Source organism: Lygodium microphyllum, chromosome 17 (genome assembly GCF_053477565.2).
Source record: "Lygodium microphyllum isolate KBCC chromosome 17, Lygodium_microphyllum_v1.1.10, whole genome shotgun sequence".
NCBI classification, from domain to species: domain Eukaryota; kingdom Viridiplantae; phylum Streptophyta; class Polypodiopsida; order Schizaeales; family Lygodiaceae; genus Lygodium; species Lygodium microphyllum.
Genome location: NC_141151.1, coordinates 105,573,130 through 105,596,332, shown reverse-complemented (window position 1 = coordinate 105,596,332; position 23,203 = coordinate 105,573,130). Strand labels below are relative to the sequence as shown.

Genomic DNA, 23,203 nt, shown 5'->3' with positions numbered 1-23,203 from the left:
GGAAAGGCATGTATAGAGATATTTCTCACTTTGTTGAGACTTGCAGAGACTGCCAGATGTATTCGGTAGTGCGTCATCGAGATGAGCTTCATCCGACCTATCCGCTATGCATTCATTATAAGTGGATAGTTGATTTGGTTATCATGCCTATGGGTCTATGGCAGATGAGGTACATTGTTTTGGCTAGAGAGGATCTTACCAATCATGTTGAGGGCAGATCTTTGAGAACGAAGACCACTAGTGCAGTGTGTAAGTTCTTATTGGAGGAAATGTTTTGCAGGTATGGTTGTGTGGGTAAGATCACTGCGGATCGTGGTGAATTGGATGCAGATGAAGCTAGGGAGTTTTTCTCTCAGCTAGGAATCAAGTTGGCTTTAACCACAGCTAATCCAGAGGGAAATGGGAAGAGTAAAAGAGGACATCCGCCGATAGTGAAAGCATTAGCCAAAGAATGTAGAGGACGGATTGGAGAATGGCCGAGACTTCTACCATTTGCTTTGTGGGTTGATCGTACGACTCATAGTATTACCACAGGATATATGCCTGCAGAGTTGATGTATGGTCAGAAACCGGTTATGTCGACTGAGACTTGTGCTTTGACTTGGTTAGTTTTACCTTGGCAGGAGGATTTGACAAGAGAGGAGCTTTTAGCTCTTCCGATTTGACAGTTGGAGAGGAGACCTGAGGATATTCAGCTAGCTATTGATAGGTTGAAGGTTGCTAGACTAAGAAATAAGGACAGGTTTGACAACAGGCATCGCTTACGGCCTAGAGCAATAGAAGAGGGAGATTGGGTATTGGTCTTTGATAGCAGCCTTGAAAATCAGCATACTGCACTTCGGAAGATGGTGAAAAGATGGTTTGGGCCGTACATAGTCAGACATGTCTTTGATAATGCAACATATGAGCTGACAGAATTGGATGGGACAGTGCTTAGAGTCCCTATTGCTGGAAAAATAATCAAGATTTTCAAGAAAAGAGATGATGAGGATTATGCATTGGAAGAATTTTCAAGAGAAGAGCAACGAGAAGAAACTTCAATGGAAGAGACAGATGATATGACAGATAATCTTGTTGATATACCGGAAATGCATAACGAAGAGATTGATCTGTTTATGGAACTTGATGATAAGGATCATGGGTAGTTGGCCCATCCGGAGGATGCGCAGGATTAGAGGGGGTGGATGTCGTATTGCTGCGCATTCGAGGTGTGAAAACCACCCAAAAGTTGTGTGTGTGATTTGATACTTTGTACATATTTAGTTGTTGTGTTTGCATTCTTATTTTGCGTGCTAGCATAGTAGAGAAGGGTTTGGAAATGAATATATTTGTGGGAAGGTAGTAAGGATTGGAAGATGTTCAAACGGAAGGAGAAATGACATCATCACATGCAGGAGGTTCTAAGAATTCACATGTACGAGATTCTAAGCATTCCAATGTTAATGTGCTGAAGAGGAGTTCAGCCATTGAAGAGCAATCCAGTGCTGAGATCAAACCTGAAACAACTCATTTCCAGAAACACACTCTACATTATAATAGCCGCATAGATGATTCTTAATAGGCTGGTTAAGTCCATAAAGAAGATTACTCTAACAAGGCTGGAGGCAAATATGCATCTCTTAATAAGGTCTAGTGGAACAAGGGACGCCAAATGCCATTCTTCAAGGACAAGGGATAATGAAAGCGAGGAGTGGTGTGATAACCCAACAATCATGGACCTTTTACAGATAAAAAATGAGTCTCTAGTAGAAAGGCATATGAAAAAATGGAGGCATATGAAAGAATGGAGACTAAAAATGGAAGGAGCTCTTTAGTAAAAAAAAAACCCGTGATGAACATAGCAGCATGGGGACTGTAAGTAAAAAAAAGCGGGAAGAAAATCTTTTGAAAACAAAAGCTGGCTGTGATTCATCTGTTCAGGGCAAGATGAAGCTAAAAAGGGGGAAAAGGCACTCGACGACAAGACTGAACAAGGTGAAGCCAGTGATGAAGGTAGGAAGATAACAACCTTGGGAAGGAGACGACGCTGAGACGGGGTCGTGCTAACTTGGGAGGCCAACCTCTACTGCAGAAGGGCCGTGAGACTGTCTCGGTGCCAAGGGCCTCATGCAAAAGGAGGTCTCGGCTGATCATCTCTTGTGGTGAGAGAGAAGCAGAAAACAGGGAGATAGAAGAGGACTGGGGAAAGAAAAATGATAAAAAGCCATATTCAACGAAGAGATGGAATCATGAAGAGCTAGAGGAGATTGTGATTTGTGATAGGATCAACTTCGAAGACTGACGTCAAGGCCATGGTTCAAGGGTGACAGAGAAAGAGAAGAAGGTGATAATTAGTAATGGAAGAGGAGCGATCAGATTCGATGGAAAGAAAAAGCACACAAGGCTAGCCTGCAGAATACACTGTGGAAATTTGAGGAAGGAGAAGACGGGCAGTCTGAGAGACAGTGCTGGCTGTGACTGAATGAGATTGTCACAAAACCTGTGACTGCAGCTAGACATGCTGAAGTTGGGAAGAGTGCAATGTGATTGGTAAGTGGCACCTGATTCTGGGGGAATCCTGTTTGGGAAGAGGAAGTCGTCAACTGGAAGGGGGGAAGCTCAGCATTCAGAGTGACGATGAGGAAGACAACTGGCATTCCCACCGAGTAGTGCAAGTAGATATGTTGCCACCACCTTCATGGCTGCAAGCCTTCTTCTGCAGGGAGACGATGGACAATGCTGCAGAGTTACTAAAGTGATGGACGCGAAGAGTTCTTGCTGAGCCAATTGGAAGGAAAGGACATTGCTGAGGTGATTGTGTCAGGAAGGGAGAAGTTTGCATCTATCCCAGCTGGTGATGAAGGCCGACTATGAAGATAATGATGCCGTAGAAAGCTGAGAAGACGAAAGAGTCATCTGATAATTGAAGAAGAAAAACGAAGCAATGTTGATCATGCTGAAGATGCAAACAAAGGGAGAGTATTGGTGGTTTGGCAGTGAATGGAATAGCGCTGAAACATTGTAACCAGAGGAATCTATGAAAGGCGAGATGAAGCAAGAAATGCCTACAGGGCAGACTCCAACTGGGATATTCTTCTTGGTGTTCCTATGAGAGCAACTAATTTGGCACTGATAATAAGGTTGAAGATATAGATTCCACAGTCTCATGGCCAGATTAGTTCAAACCAACAGTTGTGGTAAAATCTAGAGCTCACAACAAATTGATGGAAGTTATTTGACCGTTTACAATACAACCATTATATAACTCGAGCCTGGAGCATCATGAAGGTTGGGGTGACAACAAATTTGACTCTGTTCTGAGGTATAGTTGAGAGTGTACATCAGTCACACTGCTTGGATTCAAAATCTTGACATGCTGTAGTTTCAACCTACTTCAGTAGGTGTTTTGGTGGCCACAATGGAAAGAGCATGAAGCCACTTTGAAGCCCTTGTTTTGGAGAGATGATCTTGAGGTTGACGCTTATTTCAATCATTGCCTTATACCCCAGCATGGCTAGTGAGTCTCTTCATTTTCAACAGCCCAGTGATCACTGCCTTCCCCTGTTTGTCCTCCACGCTGTAGCGACCGAGGGTGTATTGTTTAAGCTGAAGCCTTGTATATCTCCAAGAGTTGCTTAATTACCATTTTAAACCTTATAAACTGAAAAACAAAATTTATAACTGTTTTTGCTCAGATAGAATTTATTGAATGTATTCTGAAATTGCTTTGTGGCTATTAGAAATTACATGATTCAGAGTTGAAGGCTAGTTTGATGATGACTCTAATTTTGGATTATTCACTTGATTGATCTTCCATCTTGAGATTTATCAAGGTCCTCTGTGGTTGCGACTCTGCTTTCCTAAATCCTTCGACAACGAACTATAAGAGCGTTGACCTAGAGTTATAACTAATCCCGATTTACGTAGCTTTATGGCAAAGAGGTTGAGCTTCGCATCCCTCTCATTTCCCATTCTCCTTGAACCAAGTGCAGCGTGAATCCGCTTCTGACCTGGCGTTTCTGCGTAAAGTAGTTCACTCGGGTTCGACGCTAGTTTCCGTTAGGAAATGACCAATAGGGAAAACCCTAATTCAGGTCAGTCCTAAGTGGGAACGGTCGGAATACTTCCACTACATGGTAGACGCGGAAAGTCCTAGATCGCAAACCCCGTAACATTCCATGGGAGTGCCGGGCGGAGCTTTCTAGACATCCTTTTCGATGGACTGCTAAGACGTATCGTAAAGATAACAAGTGGACACGTTACAGAATTCCCCTCCTAAATCATCCTCAAATCATCTTTAATTGTAGTACTAATGTATGAATTCCCACTACTCTCTCTTTATTATTGCTAGATATGATCTTTTTTTATGAAGATTCTCTATTTTTTTTTAATAGGAGAGCTCTTGGACTCAAGCTATGGGGGGGAGAATGGAGACAATTCACCTATGATGGAGCTTGATTAAGTACAAATTGGTCAACAAAACATCTAGATGGAGCTTCCACATTGGTGGAACTGCCCTAATGCAGCTTTGGTGGTGTTAATTCCTATTCTATCTTAACCTCCTCCCTAAACATCCTCAAGGCCTGCAATGGATCTCATAGAAGGAAAATATATAAAGAATTTAAAGAAATAAAAATTTAAAAAAACTAGAAATCAAAATATACTTACAAACTCTGTCTCCCACGACTCTCTGCCGCCCGATCCGTAATGCGACAATCCCATTGTTTCCATTTGGATCCATCGTGCCTCTGCATGCTGGCGACTCTTCACTTTCTCAGCTGCTTTCTTCTTGGCTTTCTTCCACTCTACGCGGTGGCACATAGGTGGTTGGCTGTAGGCTCCACACCCCTCCTCCAGCCTCTGCAGTGAGTCCCTGGCCCGTGTCATGAGGTGGGATCTTTTGTTGTGAAGCATATCCCTCACTTTTGTACGTCCCCAATCATCCGAGAATCGCTGACCCTCAAGATTTGGGTACCTCCTATGGACTACCCTCAACACCTCCTGCCACAAGCCGCTTTTCTGATTTTTGAAGGCAATGAAACAATCTTTATATGTCGCATGCACGACGCTCCTCATGTACGCCATTACATCCGTTCCCTCATCATCATGAAAGATGCCACCAGCATCTGTAACTCTATAGTAATGGCATACAACCTCCTCTACATAATCTACTGGTGAGGGTGATCGCTCGCCACCTCCTAGGCAACCCCCACACAACCCTCGTCTGCCCCCTCGACTCTCCCTCCTCCCTCTCTGTCGACTGCCCTCTGCCTCGCTGGACGCATGAGCTTCTGCAGATGCACGTGCTTCTGCAGATACTTGTGCTTCAGCCGATGCACATGGAGCACGTGGAGTACCTACAAATGGAGTACCTGCATATGGAGTACCTGCATGTGGAGTCTGGGAAGTAGTGCCAGGCAAAGACGCCAAAGGCGTCCCAGACATGACACTGAACACCTCGTCCGTTGTGGAAGAGCGGCCAAGGTGTCTGGTCATCTCTCCCGTGAAGTCTTCCCTACTAGGAAAACCTCCAAAAAATGCATTGACCCCCCTGCCAAAGGAGGCCAATGTATCATTCATGCGATCCACATCTGGGTCATTGCTAGATGAACCAGGATCCACATCTGGGTCATTGCTAGATGAACAAATATATAGCTTTCAAACACCTACAGGATGTATGAGATGTCTCAAGGGAGCCTTCATAAAGAAAAAGAAAAGAGGTGTGGAGCAACTATCTGGTTTGAAGTCCCACGATTGGCACAAAATCATTCAAGTAAGGGTATCTCTAACCATGAATATAGTAATTAGTGGCGTAACTATGTGTAAACTTTGGGGTATGATGACTTTTTCCTCAACTAATCATTTGCATCTATGAATATTGTTTACATTCAGTTCGTACTTCCTACTAGCATATCCCATTGTGCCTCCAAAGATGTACGTGATATCATTTACAAGATGGGAGAGCTTGTGAGATGTGTATACATTGTATTTTTTCATTATATATCTTTGAATTTCTACACAAAAATAGACAATTCTCAAATACATCTTGACAGATACGTGAGCTCGAAGGAAATTGATTCAAACACATTAAAAGATGCTCGAGTATTATCTATTGAGGTGGTTTGTTTGGTGGAGGAAATTTTTCATCGATCCATTTTGACTACTCAATTACATTTACTCCTACATTTGATTGATGAGATCACACTTTGTGGGGCAGTTCATGTAAGGTGGATGTTTTTTTCTTGAGCACTTCAAGAAAACCTTGAAAGATTTTGTGAGGCAAAAAGCACGGCCTGAGGGAAGCATGGCTGAGGGTTGGTTAATGCAATCATCCCTTGTTTATATCTCTGAATATCTTGCTGAAGTGCATCCCTCTCAACCACAACTATGGAAAGATGATGAAGACTTGAGGATGACCTCTATAGTACCTCAAGGAAAAGGAATGAGTAAAGTGCTAACAAAAGAAGAACTTCGTTAAGTTAAATAGTTTTTGTGTGCTCAATAGTGATGTTATGAGCAAATGGGTGACACTATATAATGAAGCAAGGGAAAGAAGAAAAAGCAAAACACAAGTATTTCGCACTAGATATGGACGTCATGTCTCATTTCCAGATCATCTAAATGCGCTCCCACGTCGTATTGACATAGATTGGTTACATGAGAAAATGGAGAGAATGGAAAAAGACGAGGAAATTAATATATCTCAAGAAGAGTGGGAATATGCACGACGTTGCTTATCAAAGGTGCGACATACTATCAATTAATTTGTTTCTATAAGTTTTACTTTATATAAATAATTGACATGTTTGATCTTTTATCTTTTACTACTAGTGCACATTATTCAATGCACTTTGGTGTGAGGGTAAACATCTTCGAACTCAACGTATAGATGAAAAGAGAAATACCCAAGATTGTGGTGTCCTTGCTCACTTCGAGACTGCCAATGGTACCATGGAAGGTTATTGTGGCTTGATCCAAGATATTCTGAAGCTTGACTTCAGATGATTCTTTATATATGTACTCGATGTGAAGTGGTTTAAAGAAGTGGTAACAAATGGTGAGCATTGTACAATCAGGCGTCATCCAAGTGGTTTTTTAATCATTGACTCTACAAAATTTCACCAAAACAAAAATGACACATTAGTACTACCTCAATAATGCAAGCAGGTATATATGCAAAGGCTAATTTTTTTATATATATACATGTGATACATATACACAATATAATAAGTACTTAAGTTTTTTGCTTTTGTTTTTCAAATACAGGTTGTGTATCATCCAATGGTAAACAATAACCGATGGTGGTATGTCATCCCTATATCTAATCGTTCAAAACCAATATATGGTAATATTACCGACATGGAGATAGCAGATGACAATCCAACGAATAATGATGATGTGCATGATGACACCATAATGGATGATCTGCATGATATGGTACAAGATGAACCTTGTGATGATATTCAAGGAAACGCAGAAGAAGACAATAATGTGATTGTCAATGATATTGATGAAGTTATTGAGTAATATAGCAAGGCATCTGATAGTGGGATAGACTTATTTGTTTCGTTACCTCTTGGTAACATAGACCTAGAAGTAGATAGTTTAGCAAGGGCTGATCTCATTGAAGATGAGATGGATGATTCACTGTAGCATACTTAATTTATTTATTGATTCAATATATGTGTATTCCTAATTCTATGCTTTTTATCATGCACACACGTGCATACTCAAGAATCAATAGTCAATTTTAAAGCAAGCATTGAATTTTCCATAATAAAAAGGAAGTATCTTTTATCATCTTCAAGTACATAGAGAAATTACGAGATACATATTGCAATGCTTGCTACTAATTGTAAGGTTTCTGTCGCTTTCCGCTAATTACTTATATCATGCTTGTCAACTGGAGGAACTGCCATTCAGTAGAGAGCAATGAAAAAGTAATTATTAACTCTATTTTTTAAATTCAATGATTCAATGTGTATTCTTAATTCTATGGTTTTTATCATGCGCACATGTGCATGCTCAAGAATCAATTTCAGGTGGTTAAATAATTATTAACTTTGATTTTTCAATTATGTGAATTGCTAATTTTAGGTGGTTAAATAATTGTGTATCTGCTGGCGCGTCTATATTAGCTTCTATTTGCACGGATATATAGACACAAAATTCGCGTCTATTTACACGCAAGTTTACACGCATTTATAGATGCTCTGATAGACGCGCCCGACTTTGCGCATCTAACGTGTGCGTCTATGCCTCGTTTCTGTTGTAGTGTAACACTCTTTATACTCTCGAGATAACAACCATTTATATAGCAAAATGGAGGTCTAGGCATTACTCCTTTGTGACATCAAACCACTTATGAAGGGAAATGGAGGTGTAGGAATTATTCCTTTGTTTTATCAAACCAAGAATTTTAGCTTTCAAGTATATGTCAATATGAAAGGCTACTACTTAAACCCTTCAAGATGAAGACACAAAAATTGAAAGCCAACAAGGTATCACATTGACTGAGTATGTATATGTAAATATGGAAATATTATCATTGGATGCTTGCAAGAGTAGGGAGACATCTCAGTTTATGCTAGTCCACAATGTGTAGTGAATATTCAAGCCTAGAAAGAGATGTATCAATGGATTTGACTGGGTCCCAAAGATACTCGTCTAAGGGTACTAATTGGATTTTATAGGTAATAATTTAGTATGCCATATTATAAGGGTATTAATTGGATTTTCTTGCTAGGGTTTGGGATCGTATTTTGGTTTGGTGCCCAAACAAGAGTGAGAGAGAGAGAAAGAAAGAGATAGAGGAAGACTTATACTTCACTACTACAACTGATAAGCAATGATACTACTAAGACCCATCTTTTGTGTAGGTAAGTAGCAACCATAACTTTTGTAGAAATGTCTTATTATTTATATGTAGTCATTCTTGATTGCTGGTATGATGCAATATGTGAATAGTTATATGATGATAGTTGTGATTGATTTAAGTAAAGAGATCAATTGAAGAAACATTTTCCTTGAAGTAGAATAGAAGCAAAAGTCAGAAAGTTGAAGTTTTTAATCTCTGTTTGATGCTAACAACTAAGAAGGGAGAGAAGGATATGTTAAGTTCATTTTAGTGTAGGAGAAGTAGAAGATTGAATGGACTGATTAAATGTACTCATTAAATGGATTGATTAAATGCACTCCCTTCAGTTTAGTGGCACATAAAATGGGCTACTATGATATTATATTTATATTGAGATGCATAGTATCTAACTCATCTCTTTCTCCTCATCTCAATTGAGTGTTGATATGGTTGCCAATTTGCAAAAGTAATATGGGACTCTTACGGCGTGATTAGTTCTTTTGGCTTATAGAGATTAGGGAAAGGGAAGTAATTGTGCTTATTGGTTTGTATATGCCTACGGGATGCAAAAGAGCTTGAAGAACTGCTTGGTTTTCTTTTTTGGATGCAGACAAGATTTTAATGCAAGACTTGCAGGTTGTGAAAAAGATGTGATGAAGCTTGAAGACAGGTATCAAGGAGGTCGGCAAGATGATGAAGCAGTTTATGTGGATGTAATTTTTATGGACCATAGTTATTAAGATAGCAAATTAGAGTCTTCATATGCATATGAGTTACATGGAGGATCGATTCTTTCTTCGTGCTTTCAAATGTGTCTTGTGTGGGATGATGGGGATGTCATTTATGTGTTTGATTAAGGGACTCAAGTAATATTCATTATAGAGAAGCTTGATGAGAGTGAAATTATTTATGTGTTTGATCCAAGTACTCATGAAATTTTCATTATTGGTGAGCTTAATGAGAGTAATATTAATTTTATATTTGATCCAAGGGGACTGCTACACAAATGTTTGCAGACCGGGGGGAAGGACTAAATATGTTACATGCTTTTGCATGGCTAAGAGATTAGCGGCTATGAGATTATGGTGGATTTTATTTCAACTCGACAAAGATATATTCCAATGTCAAATGGACTCGATGGCATGACTGCATATGTACATATGCAAGATGATGCATCCTTTATTAAGGTCTAATAATAGAATGAAAAAGGGGGAGAGATTATGTATTTCATTAAATTCTTAAGGGGTTTAGTGTGCTTTTAGGATGCATGCGTAGGGTTGGTAGCAACGTTCATATTGCTATAGATTGGTTACATGAGGAAATGGAGAGAATGGAAAAAGAGGAGGAAATTAATATATCTCAAGAAGAGTGGGAATACGCACGAGGATGCTTATCAAAGGTGAGACATACTATCAATTAATTTGTTTCTATAAGTTATATTTTATCTAAATAATTGACATGTTTGACCTTAATCTTTTACTACTAGTACATATTATTCAATGCTATTTGGTGTGAGGGTAAACATCTTCGAACTCAACATATAGATGAAAAGAGAAATACCCAAGATTGTGGTGTCCTTGCTCACTTCGAGGATCCCAATGGTAATATGGAAGGTTATTGTGGCTTGATCCAAGATATTCTGAAGCTTGACTTCAGACGATTCTTTATATATGTACTCGATGTGAAGTGGTTTAAAGAAGTGGTAACAAATGGTGAGCATTGCATAATCAGACGTCATCCAAGTGGTTTTGTAATCATTAACTCTACAAAATTTCACCAAAACAAGAATGACACATTAGTACTACCTCAACAATGCGAGCAGATATATATGCAAAAGCTAATTTTTTATATGTACACATGTGATACATATACACAATATAATAAGTATTTAAGTTTCTTGCTTTTGTTTTTCAAATATAGGTTGTGTATCATCCAATGGTAAACAATAACCGATGGTGGTATGTCATTCCTATATCTAATCATTCAAAACCAATATATGGTAATATTACCGACATAGAGATAGCAGATGACAATCCAACAATTAATGATGATGTACATGATGACACCATAATGGATGATATACGTGATATAGTACAAGATAAACCTCGTGAGGATGTTCAAGAAAACGCAGAAGAAGACAATAATGTAATTGTCGATGATATTGATGAAGTTATTGAGCAATATAGCAACACATCTAATAGTGGGATAGACTTATTTGTTTCGTTACCTCTTGGTAACATAGACCTAGAAGTAGATAGTTTAGCAAGGGCTTATCTCATTGAAGATAAGATGGATCATTCACTGTAACATACTTAATTTGCTTAATGATTCAATGTGTATTCTTAATTCTATGGTTTTTATCATGCGCACACGTGCATACTCAAGAATCAATAGTCAAGTTTAAAGCTAAATTGAATTTTCCATAATAAAAAGGAAGTATTTTTTATCATCTTCAAGTAGAGAAATTACGAGATACATGCAATGCTTGCTACTAATTGTATAATAAGGTTTCTGTCGCTTGCCGCTAATTACTTATATCAGGCTTGTCAACTGGAGGAATTGCCATTTATTAGAGAGCAATGCAAAAATAATTATTAACTCTGGTTTTTTTATTATATTAAGTCTAATTTCAAGTTGTTAAATAATTACGCGTTTGAAGGCGCGTCTATATTAGCGTCTATTTACGCGGATATATAGACGAAAAATTCGCATCTATTTGCATGCTCTTTTACACACAAATATAGACGCAATTATAGACGCGCCCAACTTTGCGCGTCTAACATGTGCGTCTATGCCTCATTTCTGTTGTGGTGGTTGAAGGACAATGATAGACTTATTGGAGATGTGGTGGTTGGAAATTGGATGAAAAAAAAGAATGGATGCTGCAATGGAGGAGAACGTGAATTGTTTTTGTATGTTGCACCATGCCTCCATGGTGCAACATACAAAAACGTGAATTGTTTTTGTATGTTGCACCATGCCTCCATGGAGGAGAACGTGAATTGTTTTTGTATGTTGCACCATGCCTCCATGGAGACGTGACTCACTAGGTACGAGCAAGCCAAGAAATATCAGGAAGAAGCGCGATCTAAATTTCGATATAGTACGTGCCACATTGACCAATTCGATATCCCGAGGACATGGAGGAGATATCGCGGTTTATGTCAACGCGATGGTTGCATGGAGCATTGACTGTAATGTCTCACGAAGGGGCGGAGGTCTCAACTGAGGAGTGCTAATTCTCGAGGGGATGTAGTCCAAAGGTGACAATGTCTTTAGGGTTTGTTGTATCTAGATTTTATATATGACAACTAATTGATTGTTTCAATGTATAATATAAAATACACAGTGCACGTGGCTGACATTTTTGCATGGAGGGAGCGTATCGAGAAAATGCGCTCCACAACAAATTGTGGTATCATGGAAAAGTTTGAGCAAGAGAGCCAACAACGAGCAACGAATCCAAACACTGTTATAGATGAGTTTGAGTATTTTGGGAACTTGCAAAGTATTATCATGGTGAATTACTGTAGATTCTCCATGATCCGATTCAATGTGTAGTGGTTCAAAGTGGTACTTGAACGAGCTGGGACAATAGTTCGATGAGGTCCATCTAGATTTATCGAAATAGATTTTGAAAAAAGATGGATAGATTTGCGTGACACGTTTGTATTGCGGACCTATTGTGAATAGATCCATGAACTCATTTTTTAAAAATTTTATTACGACATGGTACATGTCACAAAAGTTAAATCTCTCTTGTATGTGATTTTGAATATGTAATTTTCTATCCAAATCCTCGACAACCTTGATGGTGGTATGTTGTACCTTCAGATCCCCGAAGTGCAAGAGTATATGAGCAAAGCAATGTTTCCAGCGTAGATGAGGACAGTATACAAATAGAGGGGTCGATATTGCAAGGGGTAGAGGCTGCCGAAAGCTTGGAGCATGTAGAGGAGCCAGAATCGGGTAACAATGATGACAATATAGGAGTCCAAGAATTCTTTGAGAACCAGGTCAACTCATTCTTTTGTGGTGACGTGTCTATTGACCTTCCAATGTATGCGGAGTTGTATCAAGAGATTGACATGGGACCATATGGTACTTCATACTTGGAGCATCCACCTACTCAATTTGTTGATGAATTGCTTATAAGGGTACATAAGATATATGTTTTAAGTAAGGTAATTTTTTGAAGATTTATATTACCATGCTTTGCTTGATTTATATTTATTATATTAACATCAATTTTTGCTTGCGTACAGGTGACCTTTATGGATATTTGGATTTGCATGATGAGTCGAGGAATGAGCGACGAGGAGCTATAGGAGATCTTCACATGTATATCTCCAGATTAGATGGCTCGATTCAGAGATATGGCGGACTAGGAGCTGTCTCGGACACCATCAAGCTATTTTGTTAGATCTACTTCGGTGTGCTCTAGTGCTTCAGTTTCTAGTAGACAAGGTTGATGCTGTCGGAGGGGTTTTTGTCGAAAGGTCGAATCCACCGGGGATCAAAAGTAGAAGGAAGTAAAGATAGGAGATGGAAGAGAAGATAGAGAATACCCAAGTGGTAAACACTACAAAGACAAATCGCAGTGAATTCATTCAATATGTATTAAAAGAACCTAGAATCGTCGCACTACTTAGAAGCAATCTCCAAGCATTAGATCTCCTAGAGCTTCTTCGTAGAGCAAAACGTGCATAAAAATTACAGCTCCTTGTCTGCTGCTCGGAATCCAAATCTGATGGTTCCGTTGGCTCCGAAAGGGCGGTAAAACTCAAGGACACTTGATTTCGGATCTCCCAGATCACTCCTTCTTCTTTCACTTTAATCTGTAGTTTTCAGCCTGTTTACAACGATGGCGACATGCACGATTTTGTCACTCTGTCTTTTTTATGAAAAATCTCCTAACTGGCTGAAAAAACAACTAGCTTTTTGCATGCCATCCTAATCTAGAAGTTTTTTTAACTTTTTTGATTTTTTATAATAAACAATATAAAAAATAGATTAAAATGATCCAAAAATCTAGTATTTTTGGATAATCCATGCAACTCACACTAGTACTAATGGCTCAGATCACATTGACTCTCTAGATCAATAAAGAAGTCGAATGATGATTCATTCCATGCTTTTTCACACTATGTCCTCATAACATCACGACAACACTCCAAACTTGGGCCGGACAGAGGGAGTGGTTCTTGGGGATGCTATAGAGACGTGGATGGAGTGAGCTCACGGTCGGCTCGGGATACAGGTGCTACTCCTCGCTCTTGTGTAGGTTCGAGAGAGCGTGGCTCAGGTGGTTGTTATGGAGGTATTGACACAATGTCTCCGTCTCGTCGTTCTACTGGAGTTGCATCACCTATGGGATTTGTCACACCTGTGGGGATGTCTACTCTAGTCACTCCAGCTGTTACTCAGTCGTTTAGGTGACACCTCTATGGGTACTACTCTGAGAGATTCTATCTCTGTATGTATACCAGATGTATAGGGGTCTCCTGGATATGCTCAGGAGCGTGGTCGCAGGTGGGAGAGGACACATCTTAGGCATATCCTAGAGGGGTATGGATACCTTGTAGATGATAGGATAAGAGCCATCATCATGAATGATGAGGGGAGAAGGGTGATGGCTCGTATGAGAGAGTTGTACCAACAAGTTTTTCGGCACAACGCCTTGGATCATTGGAAGAACATATCAGAGGGGACCAAGGACTACATAATAGCATCCTTGCATGAGGAGTTTCCGGTACCTGCTATAGTTAATAGGTTTTCTATAGGCTAGATGATGGAGTGTATGCGTGTGTACATGTCACACAAAATATCGGACGCACGCAAGGCACTTAAGAGTGGGGCCTCAAATCCTGAGTGGCTAGACGCAGATAACTAGCGCTGACTCAGGGAGGAGGCTACAAATTCTCTAGGACATTGGAGATAGAAGTGCGAGGCGACGAGGGGACGACTGGAGGCAGGAGTGGTCCATCATCTTGGAAGTAGCGACCACAGGACTTATCTGGAGAACTTTGTAAGTTTTTCTTTTGTTCTACTTGTGCTTATTTTTTTACAATATCCCTTGTACTGACAATTGTGTTTCTAATAGTTGTATTTTATTTTCTTTGCAACACTCCATTACAAACAATGATCCCACCGATGTAGAGACTCAATATGCAGAGAGACATGGTCTCATTGCATTGATCGATCGATTGTATGGATGCAATGACCCAATAATTCACTCATCTTTCTTGTCCGTAGTTGCTAATTTTAATGAAAATTCATTATTATATGGTGGACTGATGTGTAGTTGCTCTTTTCTTTTGCAAAGTTCATTCGATGCTCTTTTACGGCGGGACAAGGTTTCGGATGGCGAGAATCTATAGCTCACCCTTGGATCTATGGAGCGCACATCCTCTTCTTTTTTAGTCATGTGATTTATGTAGGAATTTTTTATGCACTATCTTATTATCATCCTTTGTATCTTGCCATAATTATATCTCACTTTCATTATGCGATCTTGTATTTATTTTATGTATTAGTCTTATGGATTCAAGTACACTTTGCCTTCAATGGAGATGAGCATTGTACACTTTACTATAACTCTTTTATATGACCCAAATAAAGCACATAGTGCTATTTGTGGTAGGGCACCTTACTGCCCTTCCATAAATGTTTTTTTTCCCTGTAACCATCGATATTAGCGTCACAAATTTATTGCATGTGTCGCTATTAGTGTCGCAAATTGTTGCTATATGCGTCGCTATATATATCGCTATTAGTGTCGCATATATTGCTATCAACGTCGCATATGTGACGCTGATAGCGACAATAATAGCGATTGTTCTATGGCGTCGCTAATATCGATGTTTTTTGCAATGACGGGGGCAAATTTTGTTAATAAATATTTTCGTCGCTTTGAATGTCGGTATGAGGCATGTATCTTGTAGTATTAGGCCAAGATGACCATTTGTTTGTTTGGTGGTGTGAGTGTGATTAATGATTTTTTATTTTTGTACTGCACTAAATAGATCATTTGACAAAGTACTTGGAGGGAGCTTCTTGCTATGCAAAAGCTTCTTGTGACCAAGTGTAGGTAATATCCTTCCTTTATGAGTTCTTTCCCTTTATATTGTATGTGTATACGAGGGATAGTTTTGTTTGTTTTGGGACTGGTATTCAAGACATGAAGTTCCAAGGCTAGTTTAGGTGTATCTAGGGAGGTTTGAGTAGTTTTCTGCCTCTTGTAAAGACATTGTGAAACACTCTAAGAGCTATTTTTTAGGGTAGTCCTAGAGACCTTGTCTTGCTAGCCTACTAGGTAGCTGTTTCTATGAATCCCTATTAGAGGTGAGGCAAATAGGGAAGATTTCCAAATAAAAGAGAAAAATCATGAACATATTTAAAATATATATAATATAGAGATATGTAAAAAGAGATTCTAATCCCTAAAATAAGAAAATCCAAAGAAAGAAAAATTTCAAAAGTTAATGTTCACTGCCTTTATACAAAGGCGTGGTAGGTTCCTGGGAATGAGTCACTTGGGGCCAATGCTTTCTCTTCCGTGAGGAGTTATATTTAGCCCAAAAATAAATAAGGATTGTTGGAGTAATAATAAAAGTAAGTGAGAACAAAAAGAATCTAGTTTTGCCATGCAAGAGCTTAATAGATTCTTGGGTATCGAGATTGGACTTGATGGCCTATCCAACTTGGATCATAATACCTCACCTCCCTCCTTTTTACACACCTGAGTATAAAGTACTAATAGAAAAAGTATGAATACACACACATACACATATACACACACACACACATGATTTTTAATAGCTCAAACTATAGGAGTCCTCACCTAATACAAGTTCTTGGTCCAGTTATCCTAGGTCAGTCAGATAGGCAGGTCAGACTACCACTTAGAATGACTCCTTTGATAGTTATTTTTAGCCGTTCTATATTGGTGCAGTTGATTCACAACTAGCTCTAGATCTCTATTAGACTATGCTTGGCCTATTCCTCATAGACTTCATGCTATCAAGGGGTAGGGTGAGGGCTATGTTTGTGCTCCATTGTGTATTTTATTTGTAGTAGCTTGATACTCTTTATGGTTTCTATTTGTGTAGATTAGTTTATGGGTTCAATAGGCTGAGTCACCCTATCCCATGGTTGCCAATGAGAGAGAAATTTTAAAGCCAGATTTTAAGCGCAAAAGTGGCATGGGAATCATAAAAGAGACGATTTTGGTGAAAAATGGAATGATCATGGATCAAGGAGTTGGTAATTTACTAGATGCATTTCGAGGCTGGAAATCCAATGCAAGTGTCCGTTTGTCGATCGAAGTTCATTTGACTCCCCATTTAATGGCTACAAGGTTTGGCATTATGAAGCTAGAATCCAGAAGCTAAAATGCAAATGACGGAGGCCAAGATAATAGATCTCGATGCAAGAAATTCACTCATCTAGTTGGATCACAAATCTAAGGTCGTTTACTCCCCCGTTTGGGCCAAAACCACTTTCGTGCAGTGCAAATGGCAAGAGGGATGAACTAGATTTTTTAAGGTTAAAACCTTTTATTAACTAAAAGAGGCTTAAAACTCAAAAAACTTGTCGAGATAGAGGGGGCGTAAATTTTTTTGTGCACGAACTTTTTCCCAAATTTGGAAGTTTGTGATTGTTGGCATAAAAACTTCTCCTCCCAGGATTGAGTTTCTCTAATTCTTCGCTCTATATTGCTCCAAACCTCACAAGATTTTGTGCAAGGAATGAAAAGTTAAGAATTTAGTCTTTTTTTCTCCTCTTTTGCTATTGTTGTAAATATGGTTCATATAGACTGAGAGAATGAGAGGGAATGGGTGCTGGTTCCTGACAAAAAGCAAGGGATGGATCAAGGAAGTGCAAAGGAGGCATCAGCGGGCGGCTGCTGTAAAAGAGCATCAACGGCTTTCCATTTTTGAAATACAATGCGTGCGTAAGTAGATTATAACGTAAGCATCCTTTATTAATTTTTTATAAAATAAATATTTTATTTTTGTGATAAAAATGATTGAAATTTATCGAATATACTTGAATATGTCTAAAATGATAAAATAATCAATAATTTTTAACAATTCACATGATAAAATTCAAAATCCTAAAACCCACAATATGAGATTTAATAGAAAAATGATAATTTCATGGATTTTTATGGTTCAAATGGTGTTGTCACGGAGTGATATTGAGTTGATGCTGAGTTATAATACATATAAGCTCTCAAAATATAAAAATAATAATTAATAATTAATATTAAAATAAATTATTAAAAAATTAAAAATGCATTTTTAATAAAATTTTAAAGTTTATATGTATAAAAAAGTATAATAAATTAGGTAAATATGCATGGATGTATGATGAAGGTAGGACATGGAGATTTGACTCAGTCTCCCTCTATCTTTATGTAAAAGTGTGTGTTTACTGATTTTTTACATGGGAAAAATGAAATAAAACACTCTTAAATCGGCGCACAATTGCAAAACTTAAACAATAGGAAAAAAAGGTATACATTCGGCGCAACATGCATGTGAAGAGACATGCAACGGTTGCCAAGTTTAGGACACGTTTACACTTGACCATTAGTTAGTTATAACACACCCCCTTAATGGGAAAAGTGTGAACAATAGTTTTATTATACATTGACAAACCAAATGCACCCCATTTCCATGTGTAAGAGGATCATGGTGCATCACTCCCTAATCTATATGCTATAAATGTTATACAAGCATGAGTTGCAATCATCCTAGGTCTAAATTTGCATTAATGACCAACAACATGAGAAGCTTTGTCTTCAGCTTTAAGCCTTTGAAGCAACCAAGATATGGAGTTGGCCTTTAGATAAACCGCATTATGCTCTACACCATCTTCATTGGAATCCAAACCATGAGAGCGTTGAGAAGCCAAAGAATTTGATGTATAGAAAACATTAATATCATCAAAGAATTCATATCCTGGATCACCATGCACAACTTTGGCCGGCTTTCCTTCTTGGATGTTGGAAAAATCAAAAGTAATAGTTGATTCAGACATATCATACACATATCCATGATCAATCTTGGGATGTCCACTATCCACATCGTAGACATTTATAACAGCACCAGATTTATGAATAGCAATGTCATATTTGGCAAAAGGTCTTTATAATTTGTAGCTTGCACAGAATCATGGGATGTAGTATCTTCATTGTTGTCTCGAGCAGGAGTAAAACATTGAGAACAAATGATTCCACCATTGCTAAGGAAGAAAGCACATCTTGATAAAACCTCCATATAGTGTGAACAGAGTGCAATCGAATCAAGGAGAAAGAAGACTAGTTGATTGAAGAAGAACCTTTGATGGTGGATCTCAACCATGAACCTGGAAGAGATGCTTGAAGAGAGCATATATGGCACCACATCATAGCCACCAGGGTCAAAGATAGTTGAGCCCTCATGGAGTAGAAGATGCATAAGCATCTAGTCATCAATGGCATGGAAAATACCACTAGGGTTGAATACCTGGGAAAAAGATCCATCCACTTTCAAGATTAAAAGACCTTGGAGATCCTACAAAAGAGGAACACCTTGTCTATAGGATATAGGGTCTGTGTCAATTGATGAGGTCATATTTGCAACAGCCACTTGGCACGTTGTAGAGACGACATGGGGCTCTTTGTTGATTGACATTTCTCTAGATATGCAATCACCAAATTTGAGAACGCTTGATGGAGAAGCGCCTAATTTGGGATCGCTTGAAGATAATGTTAGATTTTTAGAACTTGGCTCAGAGGATATCACTAGGATATCTTAGCCAATTTGACAAATTGGGGGCTCAAAGGGTGCCTCTTTTGATCTTGCGCCTTGGCCATTTTGCATATTGAAATTCACTGCAGTAGAAAGTTTGTATGCTAGCTTAGAGGATGCTGTGTCTTCATCTTGGCCAGAGGCAGTTCTTTGGCCACTCACAGAGCTTCGTCCTATGGAAAATCTCTCATGGAGATTGAGGGTGTGGGCTAGGTAGAGAGGGGCACCCATAGGGGATCATCTGATGCCATGATACCATGTAGAGAAGAGGAAGGTCTACATTGCTAGCATAGAATCCACAGATACGAAGAGTGCTCAAAATAATGTTGTTGATTATGATGACAAAGAGAGGTATACATTGGACGGCGCAGCATGCATGTGAAGAGACATGCAACAGTTGCCAAGTTTAGGACACGTTTACACTTGACCATTAGTTAGTTCCAACAACATGGAGCATCTTTTTAGGCTACGAGACCCTCGGGTAAGTTATTCATGAATATATGTGTACATCACGTAGGTTCAAAATAAGGTATTTTTAAAATACCATTTTTACATACAGAAGGGTATAATATAAATATTTTATTTATAGATTGAATAAAAAAGGATTATGTTTTATTCAGAAAAAATTCACAGAGATACTTATAGTAACTTTCCCAAGACCGGGACCATGCAACATTGATATGTAGCATTGTTGGCCCTCGCACAATTACTCTTAGGATCGGCCACCCAAAGGGCACCGTGGAGATCCCTTTGATGGATGGGGCGGAGGCGACTAGGCGCTTTAGGAGGTGATTGTAATGGGCTCCATTGGTACTTTGCATGTAAAACAAAACATCGTTAATGATAGGAAAAAGAGCACCACGCACGAAGTGATGTTCATCTGATAGAATTGGCGACAATAGCAGATCTTGCGATAGGTCGGATAAACAAGTATTCCGACGGGAAGCTCACAAGGATGGGGACATGAATATATAGGCTCAATATATTCGTTGTAGCTGCAGCAGAATCAGAGACGACTATTGTTGCGTTCATCGATTGTGGAGCAGAAGTAGAGACGAGTACTGTTGACGGTTGCGTTGATCAGTTGAGAAGAGCTCCTTGTTCGACGAGAGTGAGAGAGAGAGAGAGAGAGAACAAACAGTACTATGGCAGGCGCAACGTTCCAAGTAAGTGCGGCCGGTTCGACCGCCCATCAGGTCGGGCGACTGACATGGCACGTCCTGTGGACGTGCGTGGTGGCAGCGTTCGGCGGGCTCATGTTCGGCTACGACATTGGCATCTCAGGTGGAGTAACCTCAATGGACGACTTCTTGGGCGCCTTCTTCCCAAACGTCCTGATGCGGAAGTCCCGCGCCAACGAGAACACTTACTGCAAATACAACGACCACCGGCTCCAGATGTTCACGTCATCGCTGTACCTGGCGGCTCTGGTGGCCACGTTGTTCGCGGCTCCCGTCAGCCGGCGGTGGGGCCGAAAAATCACCATCCTTATTGCCGGTGTTTTCTTCGACGCAGGAGTGGTGCTCAACGTGACCGCGCAGAATCTGCTGATGCTCGTTTTCGGCCGCATATTGCTGGGCTGCGGCGTGGGGTTCGCGAACCAGGCCGTGCCTCTCTACCTGTCGGAGGTAGCGCCGACCAAGTGGAGGGGCGCCATGAACATCCTGTTCCAGCTGTGTATCACTATCGGCATCCTCGTGGCCAACCTGGTCAACTATGGAACGCAGAGCCTCCACCCCTGGGGCTGGCGGCTTTCCTTGGGTCTGGCGGGTGTCCCCGCTCTCTTCATCACGATTGCCGGCCTCGTGCTCTCCGACACGCCCAACAGCCTGCTGCAGCGCGGCCTGCCGGACGATGCTCGCCGCGTGCTGTGCAAGATCCGCGGCACGCAGGATGTGGAGGCGGAGATGGAGGACATCCGGGAGGCCAGCCGCGTGGCGCAGGGCATCCGGAATCCCTTCCCGACTATGTGGCGCCAGAACAAGCCGCAGCTGGCCGTCACGGTGGCGCTGCAGGTGTTCCAGCAGTTCACGGGCATCAATGCTATTATGTTCTACGCGCCCGTACTTTTCCAGACGGTGGGATTCAAGAGCGATGCGGCCGTCCTGTCCGCCGTCATCACGGGGGTCGTCAACGTGATGTCCACGCTAGTGTCGGTGTGGCAGGTGGATAAGTGGGGGAGGAGGGCTCTTCTCCTGGAGGCCAGCGTGCAGATGTTCGTGTGTCAGGTGATCATCGGAGGTCTGCTGGGCGCCACCCTCAACAGTGACGGCACTCGCCAACCTTCCAGTCCACAGGCCGCGCTGATCATCGCTCTTGTGTGCGTATTCGTGGCAGGGTTCGCTTGGTCGTGGGGTCCGCTAGGATGGCTCATCCCGAGCGAGATCTTCCCCTTGGAGACGAGGTCTGCGGGGCAGAGCGTGGCCGTGTTCGTTAACATGCTCTGCACCTTCCTCATCGCCCAGTCTTTCCTCACCATGCTCTGCTCCCTCCGTTTCGGCATCTTCCTCTTCTTCGCCGCCTGGGTCGTGTTCATGGGCCTCTCCACCCTCTTCCTTCTGCCCGAGACCAAAGGAATCCCAATCGAAGAGATGCAAGCAGCCGTGTGGAGCCAGCACTGGCTCTGGGCCAGGATGGTGCCCGCCAGTACGACGCAGCGGTTAGCTACTAACGCTGCCGAAGAACAAGTCTAACGTACCAGCCTCTCCACGTGCATTACCACTCTCCGCCTGCATTGCCATAGTTTAGCATTCTTGAAACATGTTCGTGTTGCATGGCACGCTAGAAGCTAGCATCTCATTTTGCATATATGTACAATTTCACGTCACCCAGCTATCTGTTATTCTGGTTAATTGTTGTACATACATCATTTTCCGGCAACGAGTACTCTGCCATTGCTTCCTGTTCAAGGCAATGTACTGAAGGACATGCTTGTTGAAATGCAGTTATGTTCATTCTCCTCAAGTAGAAGGCCACCGCCTAAAGGATACATGAAAACGTATGTATAAATCATGAGAAACAAAAAGATGAATCCATGAGTGCGGAAATATCCGGACGGGTTGGTTTTCATATCATGAGGACAACATTTCATTTTGTTTGTTTTTATATAATTTTGCTAAAGTAAACGATATTATGTCTTTCACGAATTGGTGAGTTGGAAATAGCAAGTACCTCTCTATAAAGACCCTTGGTTCAACCACTCACCACTTATGCACATTTCGTGTATTCTTTACATGGATGGGGTAGTTAAGCCCGATGAAAATAACCCTTGTGGACATTCTTTTATTTTCTCCTACGAAGAACACCTAAGCACGATGCCCTTTGCACCATTAGCTTGTTTGGATGGGTGTGTAACTCTCCCTTCAACTATGGTCACTAGACCTAGATGTACTTGCATTATTAAAAATGTGACATTGTTTAAGAGCTGCCCTTCAGTATACGGACACCACACCTTGTCCTTGCAAGAAATCTCTCACGTAACTTATTCCACTTCAAGTAAGAGGCCAATCACTCATTCGGTCCTACCTTGTCATCGTTGCTTTGCCTAAAGGGTACATGCATGTACACA

General features: G+C 40.5%; 1 pseudogene; it reads left to right on the top strand.

Moving 5' to 3' along the window:
- Positions 1 to 20,780: 20,780 nt before the first annotated feature.
- On the top strand, positions 20,781 to 22,328 carry LOC148022229 (sugar transport protein MST4 pseudogene; annotated as a pseudogene).
- Positions 22,329 to 23,203: the final 875 nt, after the last annotated feature.